The 25,403-nt window shown below is 38.2% G+C and overlaps 1 long non-coding RNA gene across 1 annotated transcript; it reads right to left on the bottom strand.

The window, feature by feature from the left end:
• Window positions 1-1,821: 1,821 nt before the first annotated feature.
• On the bottom strand, window positions 1,822-15,408 carry LOC141264475 (uncharacterized). The gene is made up of 3 exons (XR_012319960.1): window positions 13,888-15,408; window positions 13,611-13,645; window positions 1,822-2,902 (listed from the first exon to the last, which is right to left on the bottom strand). It is a non-coding gene; the product is annotated as an uncharacterized lncRNA (long non-coding RNA).
• Window positions 15,409-25,403: the final 9,995 nt, after the last annotated feature.

Raw genomic sequence — 25,403 nt, 5'->3', positions numbered from 1 at the left:
ATTATAACGGAGACACGGATATTAGAGCATGTGTACCACATAAAAATCTAGGGCTGGGAGAGTATACATCATCATACATCAGTACATAAAATGCATATGCATATAGCAGTTTTCCTTCTGCTATTGTGATAGGGTGAAGTAGGAATATCAATGCTAATAAGTGCCCAAACAGTGTATGATTCAAAACAATACCTCAATACCAAGTGGTATTAAAATGGCAGGGATAGTTCCAAACTCATCCAAGCATACTCAGCACAACTATTAAAAAATAATAGCTTGATGTGGTACCACGCTGACAGTCCCAACGTGCGTTTTGCATTGTCTTCCTCAGGGGGCCCTTCCTCAATGTTGCCTTTTTGTACATTTAATAACGTTTATTTATTTTTTATGGAACTTGACTCCATGTTTCTAGTTTTCATTCACGTGTAGTATATAGATGTAGAAGTTATTGAATACAGAACATATTAAAATACTTCAGAAATGCAACATCATTGTACGGTTCTATTTCTGATCGCAGCATCGCGTATTTATAATATTAGCTATCCCATGTAAAAGTGATGGTAGCATCTGGGACATTTATGGCAAATTGACATAATATGTCATAAATGTCTGATAGATGAGTTCTTCCTCTTGAACATCAATCTCAAGAATGGTGCCCTGGTATGTGCCAGGAATGGTGAAGTGGCCGCTCAAGCTACTTCTTAAAGGGGTTGTCCAGTCTAAAAGTCTGCAGTCACTCTACTGTATATAACTGCAGACTTGTGAATCCTCACATCATGTGCACTGAGTGCTTTTAGGATTCTCCAGGAGAGGAGAGTATGTGACCTCAAGTATGTGATTTGCATTCATGTGGTCATGTGCTGACTAAAGTGTATCTTGTCTCATTCAGTGCAAGTATATTGAGTGAGACTGGATACAGTCTAGTCAGAATGTGGCTGCATACTTGTGGTCACATGACCGCTCGTTGCCGACATGATGTAAGGATTCACAAGTCTGCAGTCACATAGCGTGACTGCAGACTTGGAGTTTTACGCCAGACAACCCCTTTTTCCAATTTGAACACTGAAAATTGCACAATGTGCTCACTTGGAATTATTGAAGTTCCTACAGAGCCACATGGAGAAAACTGACAGTACTTACAACTTTTTATCTATACTTTTGATATGCCCAAAATTTCCCAGATGGGAAAATCCCTTCAGCACAAGTATATATAGTGTAGTTAGTTTGTACACATCTGTTGGTACAGCGTACTGTAACTATAAGGGTAAAATATGGATTTTTCTTCCAATTAGTCCTTTCTGGGCATTCTGTGGCAAAATATATCAGTTTATGCAATGCTTGGCAATAGTGAACACTGTATGATTCTATGGCGACACAGTATGGTATTACGTTGGCACCAATTAACATTATATGGCTATGCTATGCACATAAAGCCATATGATGCCCACATAATGCCAGAGCCAAGGAAAGGCCCTTTCTTTCCACATTAAAATAGAGAGCATTGCTGTTTTTGGGCAAAATGAGTCTTACTTAGGCTGTGGCATTACTTGAGCACTTTATGACTTTATGTGAGTGACAAATTGTGCCAAATTAATGCCCATAGACAGTTATACAGAGAGTACTACTTGGGCACCGTATCAGTATGGCTTTACGTGAGTAATATTTTATGTCATTACCTGGGTGACTATGAGTGTTGTAGTGTGCACTGGTTCTGATCAATGATGTCTTGTACTATATATTGTATGTAGTAAATGGATGCTGTATGACAGACTCTGGACATGGGCACTGCCCAAGCAGTATATCCATATGTAAATATGGATGTTACTTTGACACTTGAAAAGTATGAAAAAGGAAGCATAGATCAAATTTTTTAGGACTTGCAAGCTTTTATTCACATTGAAGCAAAAGTAGAAACATTTAACCTATTAATAATATTAGCTAGAGTAACATCAGTATACAATATATCATAATTAGCTCCAGCTTGGAAAGATTGTTAGAATTCTAGATATTACAAAAGTGCAAAATGTATTCACTATTTGGGTGAGTATGTGTGGCTAAATTGGATTTCATTATGTATTACATTGTAATATTAAATGTAATCTGTCACCAGGTTTTTGCCATGTAACCTGTGAGCAACATGATGTAGGGACTGAGACATTGATTCCAGCACTTATCTGCTTGCGGATCTAGCAGTTCTCTGAATGCTGAGCTCTGTATAACCCCGCCCACACCGCTAACTGGCAACTTTCTGTGTACACTGTACATTTTTCCCAGAAAGGTAAGGGATGCAGCTTCCAGTATATATAAAAACATTACATTTTGTTTACTCCATTAAAAAAGTAAAAAAAAACACATACATACTTTGCAAAAGGTTGAAGAGAATACACTCCATAAAAAAACAATGTGTTTTGAACAGTACAGCGTTCTTACTCCTGGTACCTGGACTAAAACTTGCTCTTGTTTTTGAGTTTACAGAGCTTGTTTTTTGCTGGATGAATTGTTGTTTTGTATGACATCATTCAGTATACCATATAATAAACCAAAAAATGAGGAAATAAATCCAACTGATGTGAAATAGTGAAAAAAATCCAACTCCGCCATTATTTTGAAGGTTTTGTTTTTACAATGTTCATTATGCATTAAAAATTACCTAGTAACTTGACTCTCCAGGTTAGTATGAGATTTTACTTTATATTTAAGGGCGTTTTCCACTACTCGAACAACCTTTTCTCTGTCCATATGTTTGCCCCTAGTAAAATAACATCAATGATACCTCCGGTGCCGGTGCCATTCCAGCGGTGTTGGCATTGTCTCTTCCGGGGCTTGTGTAACATTGTCAAACAATCCATGCAGCCAATCATTATGACTCTCCCCACGTTCCGACTTATCATGTACTGTACATCTGGAAGAAATGAAGGAGCAGCAGAAACTACAGTAAACCAATGAAATGAGCCAGAGCATAAGCTGGTATTTGTGCAATGTATAGAAGCATGTTCAAACTGAGGCCATTTCACAGACACAACCCAAGGAAGAAACTAATTGAGCAAATATTCTGTAGTAAGGAAGAAAGTTGTAGTAATAAAATATGTTTTGGTTTGTGTTGCTATTTTTCATGATCTGTAACTTATTGTAACATGCATTCTTACCTGCAGCAGCTAATCAAAACCATATAATTTACTACTTTTTAAAAAAATTATATAAAGTAGTAGATCAAACTACTACTGTTGTTCAGCCCTTGTATTTTGATCAACAGCTCTTAATAAGATATGATGCCCGACAGTGCCAATACACAGTATGATGTCCCCACATTGTGTTATGTCACCGCACAGCCCCTTGAACACCATAATGTTTCAATGTATTGTGTAATCACTGATCTGCTAAGAGATCAAACCATGGCCACCATGTTGAAATGCCACCATGTTGCTTACCAGTGGCATTTAAGGAGTTCAACTGATGCGATCAGAGCTAGCTCTGATCTCATCAGTTAGGGTCATGTGCCGGCTATGTTTCAGACCTGACACCTGTTATATATTGAACAGACTGAGCTCTTGAGCCTGCTCCATACAGAAAAAGCTCAAAGCCACCTTATTTGTATAGTGTCTATCATTGAAAGATTATTACGTTCTATTTAACAATATGATTAATAAATTGCCCAAATAGTCTGTCCATCAAAGTTCTCTTACATGTCTAAAATGGTACAATCATATGGGGGTGGGGGATGTTGAGATAGAATTTTAAGCCTCCTCTTTGAATATGTTAGGTGTGTGAATTTTTCCATCTGTAGCCAAAAATATTGAAAGATGCTTACATATATATATTTTTTTATTTCTCTGAAATTTTTATAACAAAGGTGTCCAATATCTAAAGCTTTGGCCATGAATGATGTACTGTCTCCTAGCATTGGTTTCCGGATGTGGGAGAAGGATTTCTCTTTGGTTAAAATGCCCACTCTCCATTTATTCAAATCATGCCCACTTGTCTCAGCATTGTAAACTTTTCTGCTATTTCACACACACACACACGCACACACACACACACACACACACACACACACACACACACACCATATATCTTTAAAAAATATTTTATACATAATCAATAAAGTTATTTGTGATTAAATTAACAAAAGCAGAGTCAAGTGATTGACTTCAAATCCTGTTACTGGTCATGTACGGCACTTGACATTTGGGATCCTGTTCTCTGTAGTGTCAGAACTATGGTCCATTACAGAATTTCTCTGGTGGACTTGCTCCACCCTCATTGAAAGTCAAGTTTTTTCTTGTTATATAGATGCTCCACCCTCATTGAAAGTCAAGCTTTTTCTTGTTATATAATCTATAACCAAATAATAATTACAATACGTAGCTTTTTTTATTGCAATGCATAAATATTTTTACAGATATGTTCAATTTCCAAGTGCTACAGTGGTGGCCAAAAGTATTGGCACCCCTGCAATTCTGTCAGATAATACTCAGTTTCTTCCTGAAAATGATTGCAATCACAAATTCTTTGGTATTATTACCTTCATTTAATTTGCTTGCAAGGAAAAAACACAAAAGAGAATGAAGCAAAAATCAAATCATTGATCATTTCACACAAAACTCCAAAAATGGGCCAGACAAAAGTATTGGCACACTCAGCCTAATACTTGGTTGCACAACCTTTAGCTAAAATAACTGCGAACAACCGCTTCCGGTAACCCTCAATGAGTTTCTTACAATGCTCTGCTCGAATTGTAGACCATTCTTCTTTGGCAAACTGCTCCAGGTCCCTGATATTTGAAGGGTGCCATCTCCAAACTGCCATTTTGAGATCTCTCCACAGGTGTTCTATGGGATTCAGGTCTGGACTCATTGCTGGCCACCTTAGAAGTCTCCAGTGCTTTCTTTCAAACCATTTTACAGTGCTTTTGGAAGTGAGTTTTGGGTCATTGTCCTGCTGGAAGACCCATGACCTCTGAGGGAGACCCAGCTTTCTCATACTGGGCCCTACATTATGCTGCATAATTTGTTGGTAGTCTTCAGACTTCATAATGCCATGCACACGGTCAAGCAGTCCAGTGCCAGAGGCAGCAAAGCAACCCCAAAACATCAGGGAACCTCCTCCATGTTTGACTGTAGGGACCGTGTTCTTTTCTTTGAATGCCTCTTTTTTTTCCTGTGCACTCTATGTTGAGGCTTTTTCCCAAAAAGCTCTACTTTTGTCTCATCTGACCAGAGAACATTCTTCCAAAACGTTTTAGACTTACTCAGGTAAGTTTTGGCAAACTCCAGTCTGGCTTTTTTATGTCTCGGGGTAAGAAGTGGGGTCTTCCTGGGTATCCTACCATACAGTCCCTTTTCATTCAGATGCCGACGGATAGTACGGGTTGACACTGTTGTACCCTCGGACTGCAGGGCAGCTTGAACTTGTTTGGATGTTAGTCGAGGTTCTTTATCCACCATCCGCACAATGAAATCTCTCGTCAATTTTTCTTTTCTGTCCACATCTAGGGAGGTTAGCCACAGTGCCATGGGCTTTAAACTTCTTGATGACACTGCGCACGGAAGACACAGGAACATTCAGGTCTTCGGAGATGAACTTGTAGCCTTGAGATTGCTCATGCTTCTTCACTATTTGGTTTCTCAAGTCCTCAGACAGTTCTTTGGTCTTCTTTCTTTTCTCCATGCTCAATGTGGTACACACAAGGACACAGGACAGAGGTTGAGTCAACTTTAATCCATGGTAACTGGCTGCAAGTGTGATTTAGTTATTGCCAACACCTGTTAGGTGCCACAGGTAAGTTACAGGTGCTGTTAATTACACGAATTAGAGAAGCATCACATGATTTTTCAAACAGTGCCAATACATTTGTCCACCCCCCTCTTTTAAGTTTGGTGTGGAATTATTTCCAATTTGGCTTTAGGACAATTCTTTTTGTGTTTTTTCATTGAAGACCAATTAAATGAAGATAATAATACCAAAGAATTTGTGATTGCAATCATTTTCAGGAAGAAACTGAGTATTATCTGATAGAATTGCAGGGGTGCCAATACTTTTGGCCACCACTGTACATTTAATAAAAGGCATTAAAATTCCGATTCCTATCTTCTTATAAGATGTTACACACCTGATGAGCGCAGTTCCACTTGAATTGCTGCTTTAATACTGTATTGATGAGTCACACATTTGTTTAGGTTTAAAACCAAAATTGTTGAACCAGCTTTCATTAAGAGAATGGACAACATATAGGATTTGGCTTTTGAATTATCCCCATAAGGTCCTTGGAGATGTAGCTTAATGGCCTTACTTCTAAAGCAATGTGAATGATCTCCCCGTTTAACGTGACAAATCAACTATCAATAATATTGACATCTGAATTGTGTTGTTATATGGACTGACATGACCTTAATTCACTAAATTGTAAATATACAGAAACTCAATCACAATGAAATTCAAGGAATTTACCAATATTTCTATTTTGATTGGTGGAAACCATAGAAACCTTTAAATGAAATGTTAATACTTCTAAAACTGAACATTTTAAAACGCTAATGTAAAAAAACATACTGTAGAAACAATAATTGAAATCTATGTATTTAAACACTTGCTTTAAACAATTGAGCCTGTTGTAATAAAAGGAAAGTAATCATAAAAAAAAATATTGGTGTTGAAATTTAATTGACATTTTACCTATAAATAGTACTTCCCTGCAAAGAGTTCATACCGCGTTCATTCAAGAAAGCATCCAGACTCCCTGAAAGTCACACCTCAAAATCTATATCAATGCCAGTCAATTCTTAAGAATAAAAAGGACACAAATAACTAAAAAATATATTACAGTATAAAAAATATTAAGTCTGAATTGTTAGTACCTAGACAGGTTCACTCTCAAATTATATTTTTTTGAGTTACATTTTTCTGCTAGGTTAACACTATTTTTTGCCAAATGGTTGACAAGATGGAGCTATAACTGATAAATGTCTATGAAGCAAATGTATACCAAAAGGTTCCTTTCAAAGCAAAAGGTAAAACTGAAGAGACAAAAAGCGCAAATAGAGTCTTAACTGGTAATAAGGTGGTGTAAAATATTATAAGTACGCTCACCTGATAGGGTTCTGAAAGTCACAACATCTATAGAAGCATGTAAGGGCTGCTGCAGGACCACCAATGGAATATGATGCAATAAATGAGGAATTCGGTGGTTCAAAATCCGCTCAACCCGAGGTACAATCACACACGGAGGTGAAGCATGAATGCGGTTCATTGTGTTATTCATGCTTCACCTTCGTGTGTGATTGTACCTCGGGCAGTGCGGATTTTGAACCACCATATTCCTCATTTATTGCAAAAGGTTCCTTTAAGGAACACCATTGGCAACTTAACACGTGAGAGGAAATGGACATAAAATCTCAAAAAGTAGATGTTTATATATGCCATTATTATAATGGAGGTCATTTTTTTAAACCCCCTTGTCTAATAGCACACAGAAAAGGACAAGAATTAAAAAAAACATCACAGAAAAAAACAGCCTTACCAACACCAGGTCAGATTACCAAAGCACAAGCAGGACGTGGCAGACCCCCATGATAAAGGCGGGGGCAGCACAGGTGCAAAATACTGATGCGACAGCCACCCCCCCCTCCATAAATTGGCAGATATGCCAGTGGCTGTGTAGTACTAGAAGTGCACACAACTGCAGCTTGTATAGGACGCCAGTCACACAGATAGGCTGTAAGCCAGACACTGTGCACCACACCTATTAATGACGCCCATAATTTTAAATAGAGCGGGCTGCTCGGCACTGTATATGTGCACCACACAGGACCGACACCCCAATTCACTCACCCACAATAAAAATCCTGGCTGTATCCTGCAAAAAATGGAAAATGTGCAATAAAAAGATGAAAAATAATGTACAGGGTGTGCCATTTATATGGATACACCTAAATTAAATGGGAATGGTTGGTGATATCAACTTCCTGTTTGTGGCACATTAGTATATGGGAAGGGGAAAACGTTTCCAGATGGGTGGTGACCTTGCTAGCATTTCTTCTGCAGTATTGCTATCAGTGTGTCAAAAGTGGGAGAAGAGGGTTGCATTGACAATCCAACACAATGGGCAGCACTTTGAACACATTTTATAAGTGGTCATAAACTTGTAAAAAACTAATGAAAGAATAAAGTTACGTTAAAACCAAACACATCATTGTTTTTCTATGAAATTCTCAGTAAGTTTGATGTGTCACATGACCATCTTCCCGTTGAAAAAAATAAAGTTGGACTCAAAATGGCCAACTTCAAAATAGCCACCAAGGTCACCACCCATCTGGAAACGTTTTCCCCTTCTCATATACTAATGTGCCACAAACAGGAAGCTGATATCACCAACCATTCCCTTTTAATTTAGGTGTATCCATATAAATGGCCCACCCTGTATAAGATAAATACATTACATGAGTTATTGGTTGATATGATATTTTGGCCAAAATACGCAAGCTTGCAACCCTCGCCAAGGGTGCTCATACTTGCGAGTCCCTACACTAAAATTAGTAACAGCTCACAGAAAAGGACAAGAATTAAAAAAAAAATCACAGAAAAAAACAGCCTTTCCAACACCAGGTCAGATTACCAAAGCACAAGCAGGACGTGGCAGCACAGGTGCGAAATACTGATGCGACAGTCACCCCCTCCATGAACTGGAAAATATGTGAGTGGCTGTGTAGTGGCTTATACATTATTTTTCATCTTTTTATTGCACATTTTCCATTTTTTGCAGGATGCGGCCAGGCTTTTTATTGTTGGGTGGGTGAATTGGGGCGTCGGTCCTGTGTGGTGCACATATGCAGTGCCGAGCAGCCCGCTCTATTTAAAATTGTGGGCGTCATTAATAGGCTGTAAGCCAGACACTGTGCACCACACCTATCTGTGTGACTGGCGTCCTACACAAGCTGCAGTTGTGTGCACTTCTAGTACCACACAGCCACTTGCATATCTGCCAATTCATGGAGACAGTGGCTGTCACATCAGTATTTCACACCTGTGCTGCCCCCACCTTTATTATGAGGGTCTTCCGCATCCTGCTTGTGCTTTGATAATCAGACCTGGTGTTGGCTGTTTTTTTCTGTGATGTTTTTTTCCCCTTGTCTGATATACAGCAAGCTTTATGTAAAATTACCCAAAATTTGGTCACTGTGAATTTATATTTTTGCTCAACTTTTTCAAAACATAAACTTCTATCACATTCTTAAGGAATTTTCTGTTTCCTCTGGCCATTGCTTATGGGTAATTTCCCTAGCACTAATACTACTTATCCTTTTGAGTAACTTTGCTAAGGAAGTTATAACCTTGGCAACAACTAATTTTGCCACATTTTTAACTCTTTACAGTACATCATGTGCCTTTGCAATGATATTACTTTTTATTCCAAATTAGATATTTCAATAGAAAAGAGCGGATCCTGCAACATTCAAATTTGCCAGTTCACATGGATTTTCCCAGGAAATTCAATTTGCCAAGAAGTTATTTTCCCATCAATTTAATGTCCCTTTTTGTGCTCTAGGGTCCCTCCAGACCAAAGAGCATAATAAAAGTACGATATAAAAAGTAAAAAAAATATATTTACTCTCCTCATTACTCATCTAGCTATTTTTTTGTAAACGTTTGCCAACTGCTTACCTCTCTGGCAGCTCCCGCTGCTCCCTGCCCAATGTACGATCGTCTGTGCCTTTGTCGCAACACAAATCCTGATGCAGCATTCATGCTAGGCTGAGACTTCAGGCTGCAGGTTGGACCTGGAGCATGAAAAGTGAATTGCAGGGCCTTTTCAATGTCTGAAGCCCCGGGATAGAGTAAGCAATGGGCCAGATTTGCAGTGTGATGAAAGCAGAGAGGATTAGTTAGGGAACAGCAGGGCAATCAAAGAGGTAAGGTTTAAAAAGAAAAAAACAAATCACCTCATTGCTCACCTTTCCAGCCATCCTCACGGCTCCCAACCCGCTATCAAGTCCTCCGTGCATTTGTTGGGTCACATTTCCATTATGATGTTTACTCTAGTCCAGGGCTTCTGGCCATGAACAGGCCCCAGAGTACACTGTATATGCACAATAATTTACAGGGCCTGTGACAGGAAGTCACAGCTCGGTGTTCACTCTAGGCTGGGATTTTTGGCTGAGAGTAAGCCCCGGAGCATGAGCAGTGAACTTTGGGGGCTAGTCGTGGCTGGTATCCCCTGCCTAGAGTGATCACCAGGCCAAGAGATGTGGGGCAATAGAGGCTCAGAGGATTTGAGGACCAGACAATGGGTGGGGAGCAGCAGGAGCGACTGAAGAGGTGAGCATTGAGTTAAATTTGTTTTTACTTGTTTTCTTTAACCTTTTACCGGCCAGCTACTGTTCAGTAAGATGGTAGCCCCTCTGCAATCCGTACTTTATCTCTTTGGTATTCAATAAAATATCTACCTTCATTTAAATCCGTTATTGAAGTTTCAGCCTTTAGACTTATTCAGAGAGAGGACTCAACCTTCTTCAGGCTTCTTTTATATACATATAAGAATAAAGAAATAAAATAATGGAGTTTGCTCTACTCTCTCTTATATGGGTACATTGTTTTCCTTTCATGTAAGTTACTTAGAATTGTCTTATTTATTATAGACATTGGTAAGTCATGTCCATGTCTACGTTATAGCGTTTTAGGACTACAATTGTTATTAATGTTTTGGACCAGCAATGAATGCACCTTCCAGATGGGAGTTCTCTATTATGCTATATAAAGCCCAGCTTTTCACAACTGTTTTTTTTTTAACAAGACAATGAGTCCATGCAACAGATGGAGGCTAATAGTATCATTATCTGCATCTCAATCATTTAGCACATGCATATTGCTTTTACATAACTCACGTGGGACGGAGGGACGAAATCTCTGTACATGCACGGTTATTTATTCAATTGCTCTTTATATTCTGATAGGTTCCTTAAGTGTACACAGTATGCTTTAGTTTTATCAGTAATTCACAAATTATGTAAAGCTAAATCAGATAGAGCTGAGCTTCAAACAAGAATATGGTCAATTGAATTACTAGTATTCATCAGAAATTATCATAAGGATGGTCTGAACCTTTGAGCATTAACCAACCTTGTGTACATAGCATGTAATGTATGGTCTTTATGTAAGCACTTCAATGTGCCAGCCTATCTACAGTATGATCGATCTATCTATCGAACTATATATCAACTAATTATCTATCCACTGACGGACACAAACAGAAAAGGGCCCCTGTGCAAGAGCAAAATATGGGCACTTTGCAGTCCAATAACTCATCATAATGCACAATTTGGCCTGATTTAGAGGTGAAAATGGGACCCCCTCACCTCCTGGCCTCTGTGCGGCTATCAATATAAAATAAGCACACCAAAAATATAAAGTGCAGAATTAGTTAGATTTTATTAGACCTTGTGCCACATGGGCTAATAAAACCTAACCAATTTTGCATTTTGACTTTTTAGTGCGCTGCTTCCATTTATTTTTAATTTGGACGGTTTGGTCACTGCCTTGCACCCAGATATCTTTTCAGCTGCTATTTCACTTTTTTATCTATCTATCTATCTATCTATCTATCTATCTATCTATCTATCTATCTATCTATCTATCTATCTATCTACCCATCTGTTCATCTACTATCTATTTTTCTATCTGTCTATTCATCTAAATAACTATCTATCTGTCATTCTGTCTATCAATCTATCGACTCATCTATATGTCAGCCTATCTATCTAACTACATGTTAATCTATTATCTATTAATGTTATCTCTATAATAAATAATTCTTATGTTCATATTTTTCATGCTATCTCTATGTGATTAGTGTCTGTGTCTCTTCCCCTGATGATGCAGTGTAAACGGTGAAACATGTAGGGGGGGGGGGCTATATTTTAATAGTTTACTCTGTTTTGCATATAAACCATGGCACCTGGGATGCCGTTAATTCCAGAATAGTAGCAATAATTGCTCATTATAAAGAGTCTAATTAGCAAACTGGGGGCAAAGCAACTTTTAATTGGTTTACTTCTACACCCTCGTTTATGTATATATACAAGTAAAAGTTAAGTTTTAGGTCCTGTTAGTGAGGGATACTTAGTGGGTGTTCTCCCCTTTTGGTATGTACTGAAGAGTCCCTCCCAGGACTGTATATACCCCACAGTTTTTTCTATCTATATGTGTATCTATATTAAGTATCTATCTATTTATCTATCTATCTATTTATCTACATGTACACTATATGTTTCAAAACTACCAATAAATTCCCTTTTTGCAATAATTACTATAGATTCCTAATTGTGCAATGCCTCTTGTGCTACAGGATAATTGCCACTCATGTTTCAATGATTATTTCCAGATACCAAACGATATACTGCAAAGAATATTGTAACATGGTATAATCCAATTTATGAACCCATCCCTTAAAATGACCTGCAGGCTGATTATGGTACTCTTCCTAATTCATCATTGTAGCTCTGAAACAGCTCAGTGCGTAATGCTGAGTGCAGGTATATATAAGTCTCTTCCATACACTGGTTATTATATGATATATGCTGCACATTAACCAAATAGCATCAGACATATTTATTCCATTGATATACAATGTATTTGCTCACAAGTGGAACTACCTGCAATTTTCCACCGGGCATGGAGTGTAGGTAGGGTGTAAAACCAAGTATAAACATAAATTTTTCACTTTCCCCATGATTTAGTTTGTTTTCCCACGGTTCCAACATTAGCTGGATGCAGTAGGAAGTGTTGGAAGTATATGAAGTGCAAACTGTCCACAGTTCCCCTCTAGTGTTTCCTCCAGAGCCCTGCGAGTCACTGACAGCAGTTCCTCGACAGCAAAAAATTTTCCTTAGTCACATGTCCTGGCGTGCCGTAAAATCCTGGCTGGTGTTTGGAAGTCTTATTGTGACCCAGACTGACATCATGTACTGCAAGCAAAATGAACCAATACAATATGTACAGTCCTGGTACTTTACTGAAACACAAGGCTGAACAATTGAACGAGCCACAATTTACAATGGGAATATCTATTTAATATGCTGCTTGATCTGCCAAGTTTATAGCCTAGCAAATCTGAATACAAATGTCGATGCAAATGAGGATTCATTATTCCTACAATGTCTTTGTGTTTCAGCTTAATGCAGCTTGGTCCCTGTGATAGGCTTCAGGAGCATAGCTTTCAAGACAGGAAGAAATCAGGATGGAGGAAAGGAGAAAGATAGCAGAAATTGAGATAAGAATGGAGATGAAAAAGATGAGGAGCACTAAAATGCAACATTATGGCATTTGTACAGTGTAGAAATGTATCAACTTTAGCCTAGACACAGTAACAGCACATTTGCTTACCTAGATTACCAACGCTGAAAATGAAGGAGTTAAGCAGTGAGGACATTATAATTAGAGCCAGAACAGTCGTTTTTTTCCCCAATCATTATACCATATTGTGCCCATCACCCAGAAAGTGTCCTATTTCTCTCCACGTTTCAAAATTCTTTCATAATTACAGACCTCATCGACTAGAAGACACCATTCATTCAGATCTCTACCAAGATTGCATATAAATGAAAGAAAAAAAAAATCACCTTCTAATTTTCATTCTTCCGTATAATTCTCTCTGCTGAAACATTCTCAGGTAAATGAAATTGCATATAATACGCAGCAAAGTAGAAGAAAAAAAAATAATAATCACTGTAAAAATGCATATGTTTATTATAAAAGGTAAAAAAAAAAAAATAAAAACACAAGGATTACAAAGAATGCATAAGCTAAGAAATCAAATAAACTCCCCTTGCATATAAAACATGATTAAAACATACATCTTTATCATGCAGTCTTCTCGTACTCTGCAGATTTAAATACCTGTTCAAGAAAAAATAATGTACTGTTGGTTCAATATCTAAACGATTTCTGATGTTAAGCATATGCGATAATTCCAAAGTCGATGCTGTAGGCTTGTTTTGTCATCCATAAATAAAGCACATTTGCATCCGTTCAGTCAAATTAACTCCATTAAATTCTGCGGTTATAATTAGCTCCTTTCCCAGTCTCGTATGTTAGGATGCTCGGGTGCTTGCCGTTTTGATTAAATCCACCATTGTCTTCCAATAGCTGGTACTAATTCTTCCAGGGAAATATTCATTTGAGGTGTTATTTTATTCTGCACTGCTGTTAGTTGTTTAATTTACGCCAAGTCCCTGCAGTGCTTTCCTTTAAGCCATCCTCTTTGTCTTGCCTTTGAAATTTACCAAATCGTACAAGAAATCAATACTTAATTGATTATTCACTTTTCTGCAGCTTCAAACAGCAAGCACACATAGGATTCGAAAGTAGGCACCCTGCTTCCATCGCAGAAGGTTTCTTGGTGGCACAAGGATAGACTAGTCTCCAACAGCAGACACTTCATGAGCTGTGCAGTGGTGTATGGTGCCAGCCTCCGATAAAGAAAACGAAGATACTCTAATGAAACAGGAAATGTTCCCTTGTGAGACAGATCCATCTTAATGCTTTAAACAAAAAAAAAAAGCTTAGGCAGATGAAAAAGCATACATACATAGATACTCTCCTCGTTCCAATTCGCCTATTTCTTCGTGTTCTCAGTCCTGACCTGTGGCAAGTTGGAAATGGAAAATCTGGAATGCCACCAAATTTCCTGAACCTCACAATGGAAATGGAGAGGGGGATCGGTACTTTACCTTTTCTTTGCAGTAAGGATGGTAAGCACGTATCATTGCGAAATGTAGGACAATTTTTCCAGCAAGAGAGAGAAAGCAGAGCGAGAGACAGATGGCGGATCTGGCCACTAGCCAAAGTCAGTAAAATGAATTACATTGCTGAATAATTGTACATCATTGATTTTACCACTTGTTGCTGTATAGCTTTAAAAAAAAAAAAAAATGAAAAAAGGCCTTGATGTTGGCAGGAATCCCCATATGCGTCATGCCCCAGACAATTTCAGCTACGTAAGTCACCATGCTGATAGCACTCTAGCAGCGCCGTGTCTTGTGAGGGTGTCTATGAAGATATGAAGATGAAAACAATCACAGCAATCCAGCCATTTTGTGTAATGAAGAATTGAGGACTGGCATTCAGACACGTTGCTATGTGCCGCATATTAATGCATGCTGAGTAGACGTCCTCCCCCTTTGCTATGAGTGGCACTAAGACCTCTCTAGATCAGCCACAGAGTGAGCAAAGATTTGCAAGGCAGCATTTCACCGCTACCATATTTAATGTGGCATGTACAATACCATAGAACAACTGGTTGCTGTCTCGGTAGACAAAAGCAGATCCCCGGGTTACATTGTTTGGCTGTTTTAAAAACATACACACACAAAAAGAGAAAAACAGCCGAAACAGACTGTTCAATAAATGCTTCATACCGAGGATGAAGGGAGATATTATGGCATGCCCAGGGGGGCTTTGGAAATCAAATACAATGTTTGAGTAGCACAATTTGAGGTACATTATAAAAAAGCAATTTGAATTGCCAATGAGGCGACACATATCTGCATGCTAATTAGACCTGTGTCAAACTAAGTCTGCAGGCTTCTCTTGATGGTTAGAACACTCATTCAGCGCTGCGGAGATATTTTCTCCTTCCTGCATAAATTATCAGCTTTGTTCTGCTGATCATTTGCAGCAAACAAACATGAAATGTAAGATCAAAAGGCGATTCTGAAATTAAAATTATTGATTGCTGGAGCCTAGATTTCAGAATCTAATTAGAAGAGGCACAAACAAAAGCTGATATTATTACAGATTGCGCCTGAGCAAGCAGCCAGATAGAACAAGGTCTGTAATTTATCTTTGTTTATGCAGCCAAGGATATTAAAAATGTAATTAAAATGGTAAAATGAGATGATCAGAAATAGCCACCTAGTGGCAAGTATATTATTTTAAATGAATGAGCTGTGTAAATAAAACAGGGCTTTTTCCAATTACAGTTTCAACATCCCATCGAAACATGCAGGACAATTATGTGCTGTTTTTTTTAATGCACTATCTTTTACATCAAGATATATGCGTAATTCACCAAGCAAGCAGAATGAATTAATGCTGTAGCGTCCGAGAGGATGACAGAACTTAAAAATAAAAGACTTTAAGTGGATTATTCCGTAAAGAATTGTGCAATACTTGTTATCATGCCTATTGTATCTTCATTTGTTATTTGTACAAAGGAAGTAGAACTTTAATATTTTATTTCCTTTATAGATCAGCTTCTGGATAAGGTGAAAGTTTATGGATCCCCAATATCATTCTGTACTTTTTGTACTATTGTAAAAGTTTAATATAGTGAAGAACAGTGAAGAACTCAAGAATAAACAGCTGTAATATTTAGTCACGGTAAGGGTTCTGTACAAGCCCCAATATTGGCATCTTTCAAATTTTAAGGCATGGTATGAACATGAACAGGTTCGGACTGGCCCACAGGGGAACAGGAGAATCCTCCGGTAGGCCCATGCGAAGGAAAAATGATGAGCAGTGCTGTAACACCTGATTCACAATTTACAGAAAAACGTATAATCTAATCATTCATTAAACAAGCTAGCTAAATTAATATTGAACAGAAGCAAGAGTACATTTGTGTACTAGGGTCAGGTTATTTTTGCATGCAGATGAACAGTGGGCACAAAGAATCAATGTTATTGATGGGCCTTTGCCAACCCAGTCTGACACTGAACATGAAGCTCGGTGACAGTGCTGTGAAAATTTGGCAAATGACATCAGGAAAATAAAGTGGGACTTGTCTCACGTTTTAAAATGAAATTCACATTAGGAGAAGATAATTAAATATTAGAATAGATAAGCAATAAGCATGGATTGTAGGCTGGAAGGAAACTTCAAAACGCATAGAGATTAAACATCAATACTGAAGATTGTAAATCCTTTTGACTTGTGGTTTTTCTGATGAAGAAGTCAGGAACACTTCGAAACGCGTAGAGATTAAAGCATGGTATTGATTCTAAATCCTTTTCAGGACATTCTCATCCATTGAGATGCCAGCAGTGCAGCATATGCGCTTCTCCACACCATTTGAAAGAATATACATAAATTTTTAGTGTGTGAAGTCATTTTCTAAGGTCTAGATGACGTGAGCCTGTCAGTTTATTTATGCTGCCAAAATCATGGGCAACATGAATCAGACTCTGGCTGTGGCGTCTCATTGATAAACATACTTTAAAAGTTGGGGAGGTATCAGTGACCAGTCTGAGGCACGTCCTGGGCAACTTAGCCTCGCCCCACTTCCCATGACTGACAAGTCTCTCCCTATGTGTGTGGCTAGGGAGAGAACTTCAGTTAAGCTGAGCAAGGTGAGGAGAAGTTGACTGAAACCTAGGTCAACTTGTGACCTGAAACAAATGACCCCCAGCTGGCCTTTCAAAACATATTTTTTTTATAAAATGCTGCAGAGTTTCAGAGTAAAACATACCCGACTGCAAAAACACAGTCAGTGCCTGATTCATGCTACCAATTTTTTGAGCGGCATGAATCAGCAGATAGGTTCCCTTTAAGACTATTTATATGTCTTTAATAGTACAGTCATGGCCAAAAGTTTTGAGAATGACACCAAAATTATATTTTCACATGATCTGCTGGCCTCTGGTTTTTATTAGTGTTTGTCTGTTGTTTATATCACATACAGAAATATAATTGCAATCATATTATGAGTACCAATAGTTTATATTGACAGTTAGAATGAGTTAATACAGCAAGTCAATATTTGCAGTGTTGCCCCTTCTTCTTCAACACCTCTGTAATTCTCCCTGGCATGCTGTCAATCAACTTTTGGACCAAATCCTGACTGATAGCAGTCCATTCTTGCATAATAAATGCCAGAATTTGTTGGATTTTGTTTGTCCACCCGTCTCTTGATGATTGACCACAAGTTCTCAATGGGATTAAGATCTGGGGAGTTTCCAGGCCATGGACCCAAAATCTCTATGTTTTGTTCCATGAGCCATTTAGTTATCACCTTTGCTTTATGGCAAGGTGCTCCATCATGCTGGAAAAGGCATTGTTGGGCGCCAAACTGCTCTTGGACGGTTGGGAGAAGTTGCTCTTGGAGGACATTCTGGTACCATTCTTTATTCATGGCTGTGTTTTTAGGCAAGACTGTGAGTGAGCCGATTCCCTTGGCTGAGAAGCAACCCCACACATGAATGGTTTCAGGATGCTTTACAGTTGGCATGAGACAAGACTGGTGGTAGCACTCACCTCTTCTTCTCCGAATAAGCTGTTTTCCAGATGTCCCAAACAATCGAAAAGGGGATTCATCAGAGAAAATGACTTTGCCCCAGTCCTCAGCAGTCCACTCCCTGTACCTTTTGCAGAATATCAGTCGGAACCCTGATGTTTTTTCTGGAGAGAAGTGGCTTCTTTGCTGCCCTCCTTGAAACCAGCCCTTGCTCAAAGAGTCTCCGCCTCACAGTGCATGCAGAAGCACTCACACCAGCCTGCTGCCATTCCTGAGCAAGCTCGACACTGCTGGTAGTCCGATCCCGCAGCTGAAAGAGTTTTAAGATACGGTCCTGGCGCTTGCTGGTCTTTCTTGGGCGCCCTGGAGCCTTTTTGACAACAATGGAAGCTCTCTCCTTGAAGTTCTTGATGATGCGATAGATTGTTGACTGAGGTGCAATCTTTGTAGCAGGGATACTCTTCCCTGTTAGGCCATTTTTGTGCAGTGCAATGATGGCTGCACGTGTTTCTTTAGAGATAACCATGGTTAACTCAAGAGAAACAATGATACCAAGAACCAGCCTCCTTTTAAAGTGTCCAGTGATGTCATTCTTACTTAATAATGACTGATTGATCGCCAGCCCTGTCCTCATCAACACCCACACCTGTGTTAATGGATCAATCACTAAAACGATGTTAGCTGCTCCTTTTAAGGCAGGACTGCAATGATGTTGAAATGCGTTTTTGGGGGTTAAAGTTCATTTTCTGGGCAAATATTGACTTTGCAAGTACAGTAATTGCTGTTAAGCTGATCACTCTTTGACATTCAGGAGTATATGCAAATTGCCATTACAAAAAATGAAGCAGTAAACTTTGGAAAAATTACTATTTGTCTCATTCTCAATACTTTTGGCCATGACTGTATGTGTACACTACAGATAATAATGACCCTTAGTTTTCCGCAAATTTCATATAACATATTTGTATTTTCTGTATTTTCATGCAGCCATTTATAGGTAAATTAACACTCTAAACAGTATCAATTTTTTCTAAGCTACAAAGCCAACCATAATCTGCCTCCTCCATATATCTCAGAACTAATTTCCCATTAGCTTCCAAAGTGTAATCTCTGGTCCTCTCAAGACCTTCTTCTTTCTTCCACACTCATACGTTTCTCAACCAATCACCTCCAAGACTTCTGCCGAGCAAGCCCCATTCTCTAGAATTCTGTGCCCCAACATGTCTGATTATCCACTAGTTTTGGAACTTTCAGATGGAACTTGAAAATGTATCTCTTCAAGCAATGTTACCATCACCGGAGCTGCCTTAATCCCCCCAACCTACTGTCTCCCTCTCCATTATCTGGTAGACTGTAATCCCGCAAGGGTAGGGCCCACTCCACTCTGTATCAGTCTGACATTGTTAGTTTGTTCACCGTGTTTTATTTGTATCCTGTCTGTAACCCTTTCTAATGTACAGTATCATGAAATTAATGATGCTCTAAAAATAAATAATAATAAATTAGCTCTCCCATTCCACTTACCTCAAGATATCTTGGACCAAGCAAAAAAATTAGCAATGTTACATCTATATTTGTGAACGGTTAAGATGCCCCAGAGTATAAGCCAATAGAATTTAACTTTTGTACAAGAATTTGATTAAACACATAAGGTAAGAAATGGGCATGGTCTCTAGAAACTGCGTATAATTGATGAGTAAAAGAAAATGTATCAAGGGTTTCTAATAGGACTTCTCTTGGTGTACATTATCATAGTTTAGGTAACAGAACACAGGTTATAGTCCAGTTTCCTGATTTGGTCTACGCTATAGGGTGGTAGAAGGATGATAGCTACAAGGAAGATGGATATTGGTCTGCATGAAAGAGGACACATTGAGTTTTAATAGAAGCCCATATTAAAGAAGGCCATGGTATGTCGGCAATGCATTGTTACGGATAGTTAGATGTGGTCAATGGGATGCAACTTTCATGATTAAGTATAAAACTCCTACAGTTAGTAGACTGAACAGACACTGCAATAAATTGGGCTTTTTCCTTTGTAAAAAATACTTATTTTTACACATTTTAATTATAATTGACACATTTTCAGTACAATTGTAACATGTGTTGCACACTTGGACAAAAAAATGTATTTGAAAGAATTTAGTTCCTTAAAGATACACTACATTGTTGTATATAACATAAGAAGGAAAATAATTAATTAGCAGCATATCTAAAGTATTATTGTACATTTATTACATATAAAGACAAAAAAGCAGAAAAGATGAATTTATTACATTATACTAAATTAGTCTTAAGCATTTTAATTAAAGTGACAGATAGTCATAGTTAGCAAACAAATAAATCATTGTTAGCTTTACATTCTCATCCGCTAATTAGGAAATGAAAATAATTTCAAAATGAATTATTTGTATTAATAAATAGGAGCAGTCCAGGATGATCCATGCTGTAATGTTTTTTGTAATATATTTAAATGTATGTTTCCAGCATAAATTAAAGGTGGGGATTATTTTAATATTTATTTGGTATTTTGTCTTTGTGAGGTCTCGTGCAGTACAAGCTGCACTTAAAATGGCTAATTAATTATTAACATGTGGTTAGAGTTCTGCTTTACTACAAACACTGAATCTATTTTACTAAATCATTATCTGGTGACAGATGCAAGAGATTTCAAGGCGCCAACAGTGCATATTGCCTTCTGCCCATCAATCTGATGGATTACTAATTTCTAGTAAATCAGGCTTGGAGACTAAAAGTTGTAAGAAGATACATGCTTTATAGTGACAGCAGAAACCTCTGCTATCTCAAGCATAAAATCAGTAGCATGCTGGCTTATTTTACCTAGTCACTCAGCTGTTTCTACAATACATGAAATCTGCCATTCACAATTAAGCATTTTCTGGCCAATTAAAGTATATTTTGCTCACTCAAGTAGAAGATTTTATAAAGAAGATTGGCCTTCTGAATACTGATTACGGGTTGTTTCAAAAATTAAATCTCAAGGGCGAATATTATTATAGTCACAAGCTCATGTACTTGACATTTTCTTTTACAAATTTTGCCAAAGTAGGACCCCCTGCTACTTTGGATGGTCTTTCCTTATTAAATTTATTTCATATATATTTAAAGAACCTGAGAATATATTTTATATTTTAAGATTTTTTTTGGCAAGAGTACAAATCGGTTATCCTAACATGTTGATAAGAAATTCAACTGTGCATGGTAAGTCATCATATTAACTATAATATACGAATAGTGAAATCTTTACAATTAGGATATTACTAGAACCTTAACATATCTGAGACACCCAAGGAAACCCTCAACGATGTAAGTTGGAGGTGCATGTCCAACTCTGTGCCAATGTGCCAAATGTATATTTGTGAATGTTGTTTCAAGGGGCAAAGCTAAAAAAGTAATAGATCTTGATTCTTCTACATGCTATAGCCAATGTGCTTCAAGGAAAGAATAAATTCCCAAAATGTGTGATCATGCTGCCGATTACTGTTGAAATTTCTTTTACATGAAACACTGCAACAAATAGATACACCTCTAGGGCAACATGTTAACTCACATTCAATTTTAATCCTACATAGTATTTTTCTATTTGTAAAGTACTTTTAAAAATTAAAAAATTAAAGAGAGCGTGACAATATGGAATGACTTCAAAGTACAGGCACTTGGTGCAATGTTGGCTTTGCCAAACATTTAATTGCAGTCACACCTACTTGTTTTTTCCATATCTTCCCTCATTCTTCCCTCCTTGACAATTCTGTCTTTATAGAGTCAGAGAAGAGCGCAGGTAGATGGAAAAAAAAGTAGGTGGGAAGGTGCACTGAACTGTTTGGCCACTCCAAGGGTGCACCGAGTAACTGTACTTGGTTTGATCATTCAAATTGGTCATTCAATGGTGACAGACTCCTTTTAAATCCATAGTTAAAGGGTTTTAGTATTTCACCTGTCCTATATATAAGGAAGATAACAGTTTTCATCCCATATCTATTATCCAGAGTAGAGAGCCATTAACAGAGATCAGCTCTCACTCTGGAAAATCTGGACTTGTCGATGCATTATGCTGTTGGCCATTCCACTGCTGGAGAAAATAATGGTCATTTTAAGCTACACCCTACAATAGCAGCCAAATTCTGGCATTTACAAAGTTGAACCTGTATCAGCTGATCACAAATTTTAAAATGGGGTTGTCTTGTCTTTTATGAATAATAATTATTTACTGGTGAATAGACACACAATATATAAAAAATCAAGTTGTGGCTCATTTAAATTTCATGTGTCCCTACTGATGTCATCAGTCTCTGATTGTAGATTCTGAACACTGGTGACGCAATACATTTCTCCAAAATGCTGAATATTATGGTAATTTCCAAATAAGGGTTGACTCTGTAATTTATGTTTTTCAAATATGTTAACTACTGCAGAGGAGCATTAAAATTATTGAACTGTGAAAATTTGGAAATATCCATTGTTTTTGTTTATCTCTATGATCTTGCACATAAACTTACTACAGTCATGGATTCTTTAGAGTATAACATTAAGCTAATAATAATAATAATATTTATTTTTATAGCGCCAACATATTCTGCAGCACTTTACAATTTTAGGGGGGACTTATACAGACAATACAGAATAAGCATATTTCATATCGAAAGGAGTGAGGGCCCTGCTCGCAAGCTTACAGAATATGAGGAAATGGGGGAGACACAAAAGGTAAAATGTACATATATTGTATAATGCAGCCTTGATATACTAAAGAGGATAAATAATAATACATGGACTGGTCGCCAGCCAGTATGTGTACAGTCCTGACCGAGGCTGTTAAGTGCATGGAAGGTATGAACCTGAAATTGAAGAAGATTTTAATATGGGCAAAAACTGTGATGGACAGATAGTGTGTTGAGACGATACGGCAGTCTAAAGAAATGGGTTTTTAGGGTCCACTTGAAACTGTGGGTATTGGGAATTAATCGAACTGTCCTGGGTAGTGCATTCCAAAGAATTGGTGCAGCATGCAAGAAATCTTGGAGACGGGAGTAGGAAGTTCAGATTATGGAGGATTTTAGTTTTAACTCCTTTATAGCCTGGGACGTATTTGTACGCCCCCTGTTCAGCGCGGGCTCCGGCGTTGAGCCCACACTGAACCGGGCATATGTCAGCTGATTATTACAGCTGACATGTGCCCGCAACAGCCGTGGGTAGAATCACGATTCACCCACGTCTGTTAACATGTTAAATGCCGCTGTCAATCTCTGACAGCGGCATTTAACATCGCCACTCCGGAAGTGCGTCACTTACCTTAGGTGATTGCGGGTCACCGATGCGTCGGCATGACAACCCTGGGTCTGAAGCAGACTCCAGTGGCTGTTATGAGCTGATTGCTATGAGCGCCACCTAGTAATCGGTGCTCATAGCACAGGAGCATTTCTGCTACATAGAGGTGATCTGCTGATCACCTCTATGTAGCAGAGGCGATCAGACAAGTGCTGCTTCTAGTTTCCTATGAAGACTATAGAAGCAAGCAAAAAGTGAAAAAAAATGTTTTTAAAAATCTAAAAAAAATAAAAAAAATATAAAAGTTTAAATGACCCCCCTTTCACCCGATTCAAAATAAAATAATAATAAAAAAAACCACACACATATTTGTTATTGTTGCATTCAAAATCGCCCGATCTATCAAAATAAAAGAAGAATTAATCTGATCGGTAAACGGCGTAACGAGAAAAAAATTCTAAACGCCAGAATTCCGTTTTTTGGTTGCCGCAACATTGCAATAAAATGCAATAACGGGCGATGAAAACATCAGATCTACCCCAAAATTGTATCAATAAAAACTTCAGCTCGGTGCGCAAAAAATAAGCCCTCACCAGGCCCCAGATCACGAAAAATGGAGACGCTACGGGTCTTGGAAAATGGTGCCATTTATTTTTATTTATTTTTTTTAGCAAACTTTGTAATTTTTTTTCACCACCTAAATAAAAAAAAACCTATACATGTTTGGTGTCTACGAACTCATAATGGCCTGGAGAATAATAATGGTCGGTCAGTTTTAGTATTCAGTGAACATGGTAAAAAAAAATAAAAAAAAAACATCTGTGGTATTGCCCTTTCTTTGCAATTTCACCGCACATGGAATTTTATTCCCGTTTTCCCATACATGATATGGTAAAACCAGTAATGTTGTTCAAAAGTACAACTCATCCCGAAAAAAATAAGCCCTCATATGGCCATAGTGACCAAAAAATAAAAACGATATGGCTCTGGGAACAAGGTGAGCAAAAAACGAAAACACAAAAACGGAAAATCCCAGGGTTGCGAAAGGGTTAAGTCATTGGCAGAACGGAGGGCACGTATAGGGTGGTAGACTGAGACAAGGGAGGAGATGTAGGGGCGTACTGAAGCATGGAACGCTTTGTGAGTAAGCGTGATAAGTTTAAATTGAACTCTATATTGGATGGGCAACCAATGCAATGTCTGGCACAGCGAAGAGGCATCTGTGTAGCGGTTGGCAAGGAATATGATCCTGGCTGCTGCGTTAAGGACAGATTGGAGGGGGGGAGAGTTTATTAAGAGGGAGACCGATTAGTAGATAGTTGCAATAGCCGAGACGAGAATGAATAAGAGGTACATTAAGAGTTTTTGCCGAGTCAAAGGTGAGAAAATTCCTGATTCTTGAGATGTTTTTGAGGTGTAGATGACATGAACGAGCAAGTAATTTGATGTGAGGAGTGAAGGAAAGATCTGAATCAAAAATGACCCCAAGACAGCGGGCTTGTTGCTGGGGAGTAATGGTTGAGCCACAAATGGAAAAGGCAATATCGGGCATAGGTAGGTTAGTGGAGGGAGGAAATACGAGTAGCTCAGTTTTTGACAGATTCAGTTTTAGACAGAGGGAGGACATAATGTTATACACAGCAGAAAGACAATCACTGGTCTTTTGTAGTAATGCAGGGGTGATGTCTGAAGCAGAGGTGTATAATTGGGTGCCATCAGCATAGAGAAGGTACTGAAAACCGCTAACTGCGGTTTTACAATCTGTGGACCAAAGAGTTAATTCTGAGTGTCCAAATAGAAGTTTTTGACTAAAAAATCACATGAAGTTAGCTTCTTCACCACTGTGAAATTTTCCATTTTTTGAATTTTAATTTTGCGAAGGAAGACTTTGGACGTT

This window comes from Phyllobates terribilis, unplaced genomic scaffold, assembly GCF_046119375.1.
Source record: "Phyllobates terribilis strain yellow unplaced genomic scaffold, ASM4611937v1 Scaffold_4__5_contigs__length_816908805, whole genome shotgun sequence".
NCBI lineage: Eukaryota > Metazoa > Chordata > Amphibia > Anura > Dendrobatidae > Phyllobates > Phyllobates terribilis.
Note: the sequence above shows the minus strand (reverse complement) of the source record. Positions and strands in the feature narration are given on the sequence as shown.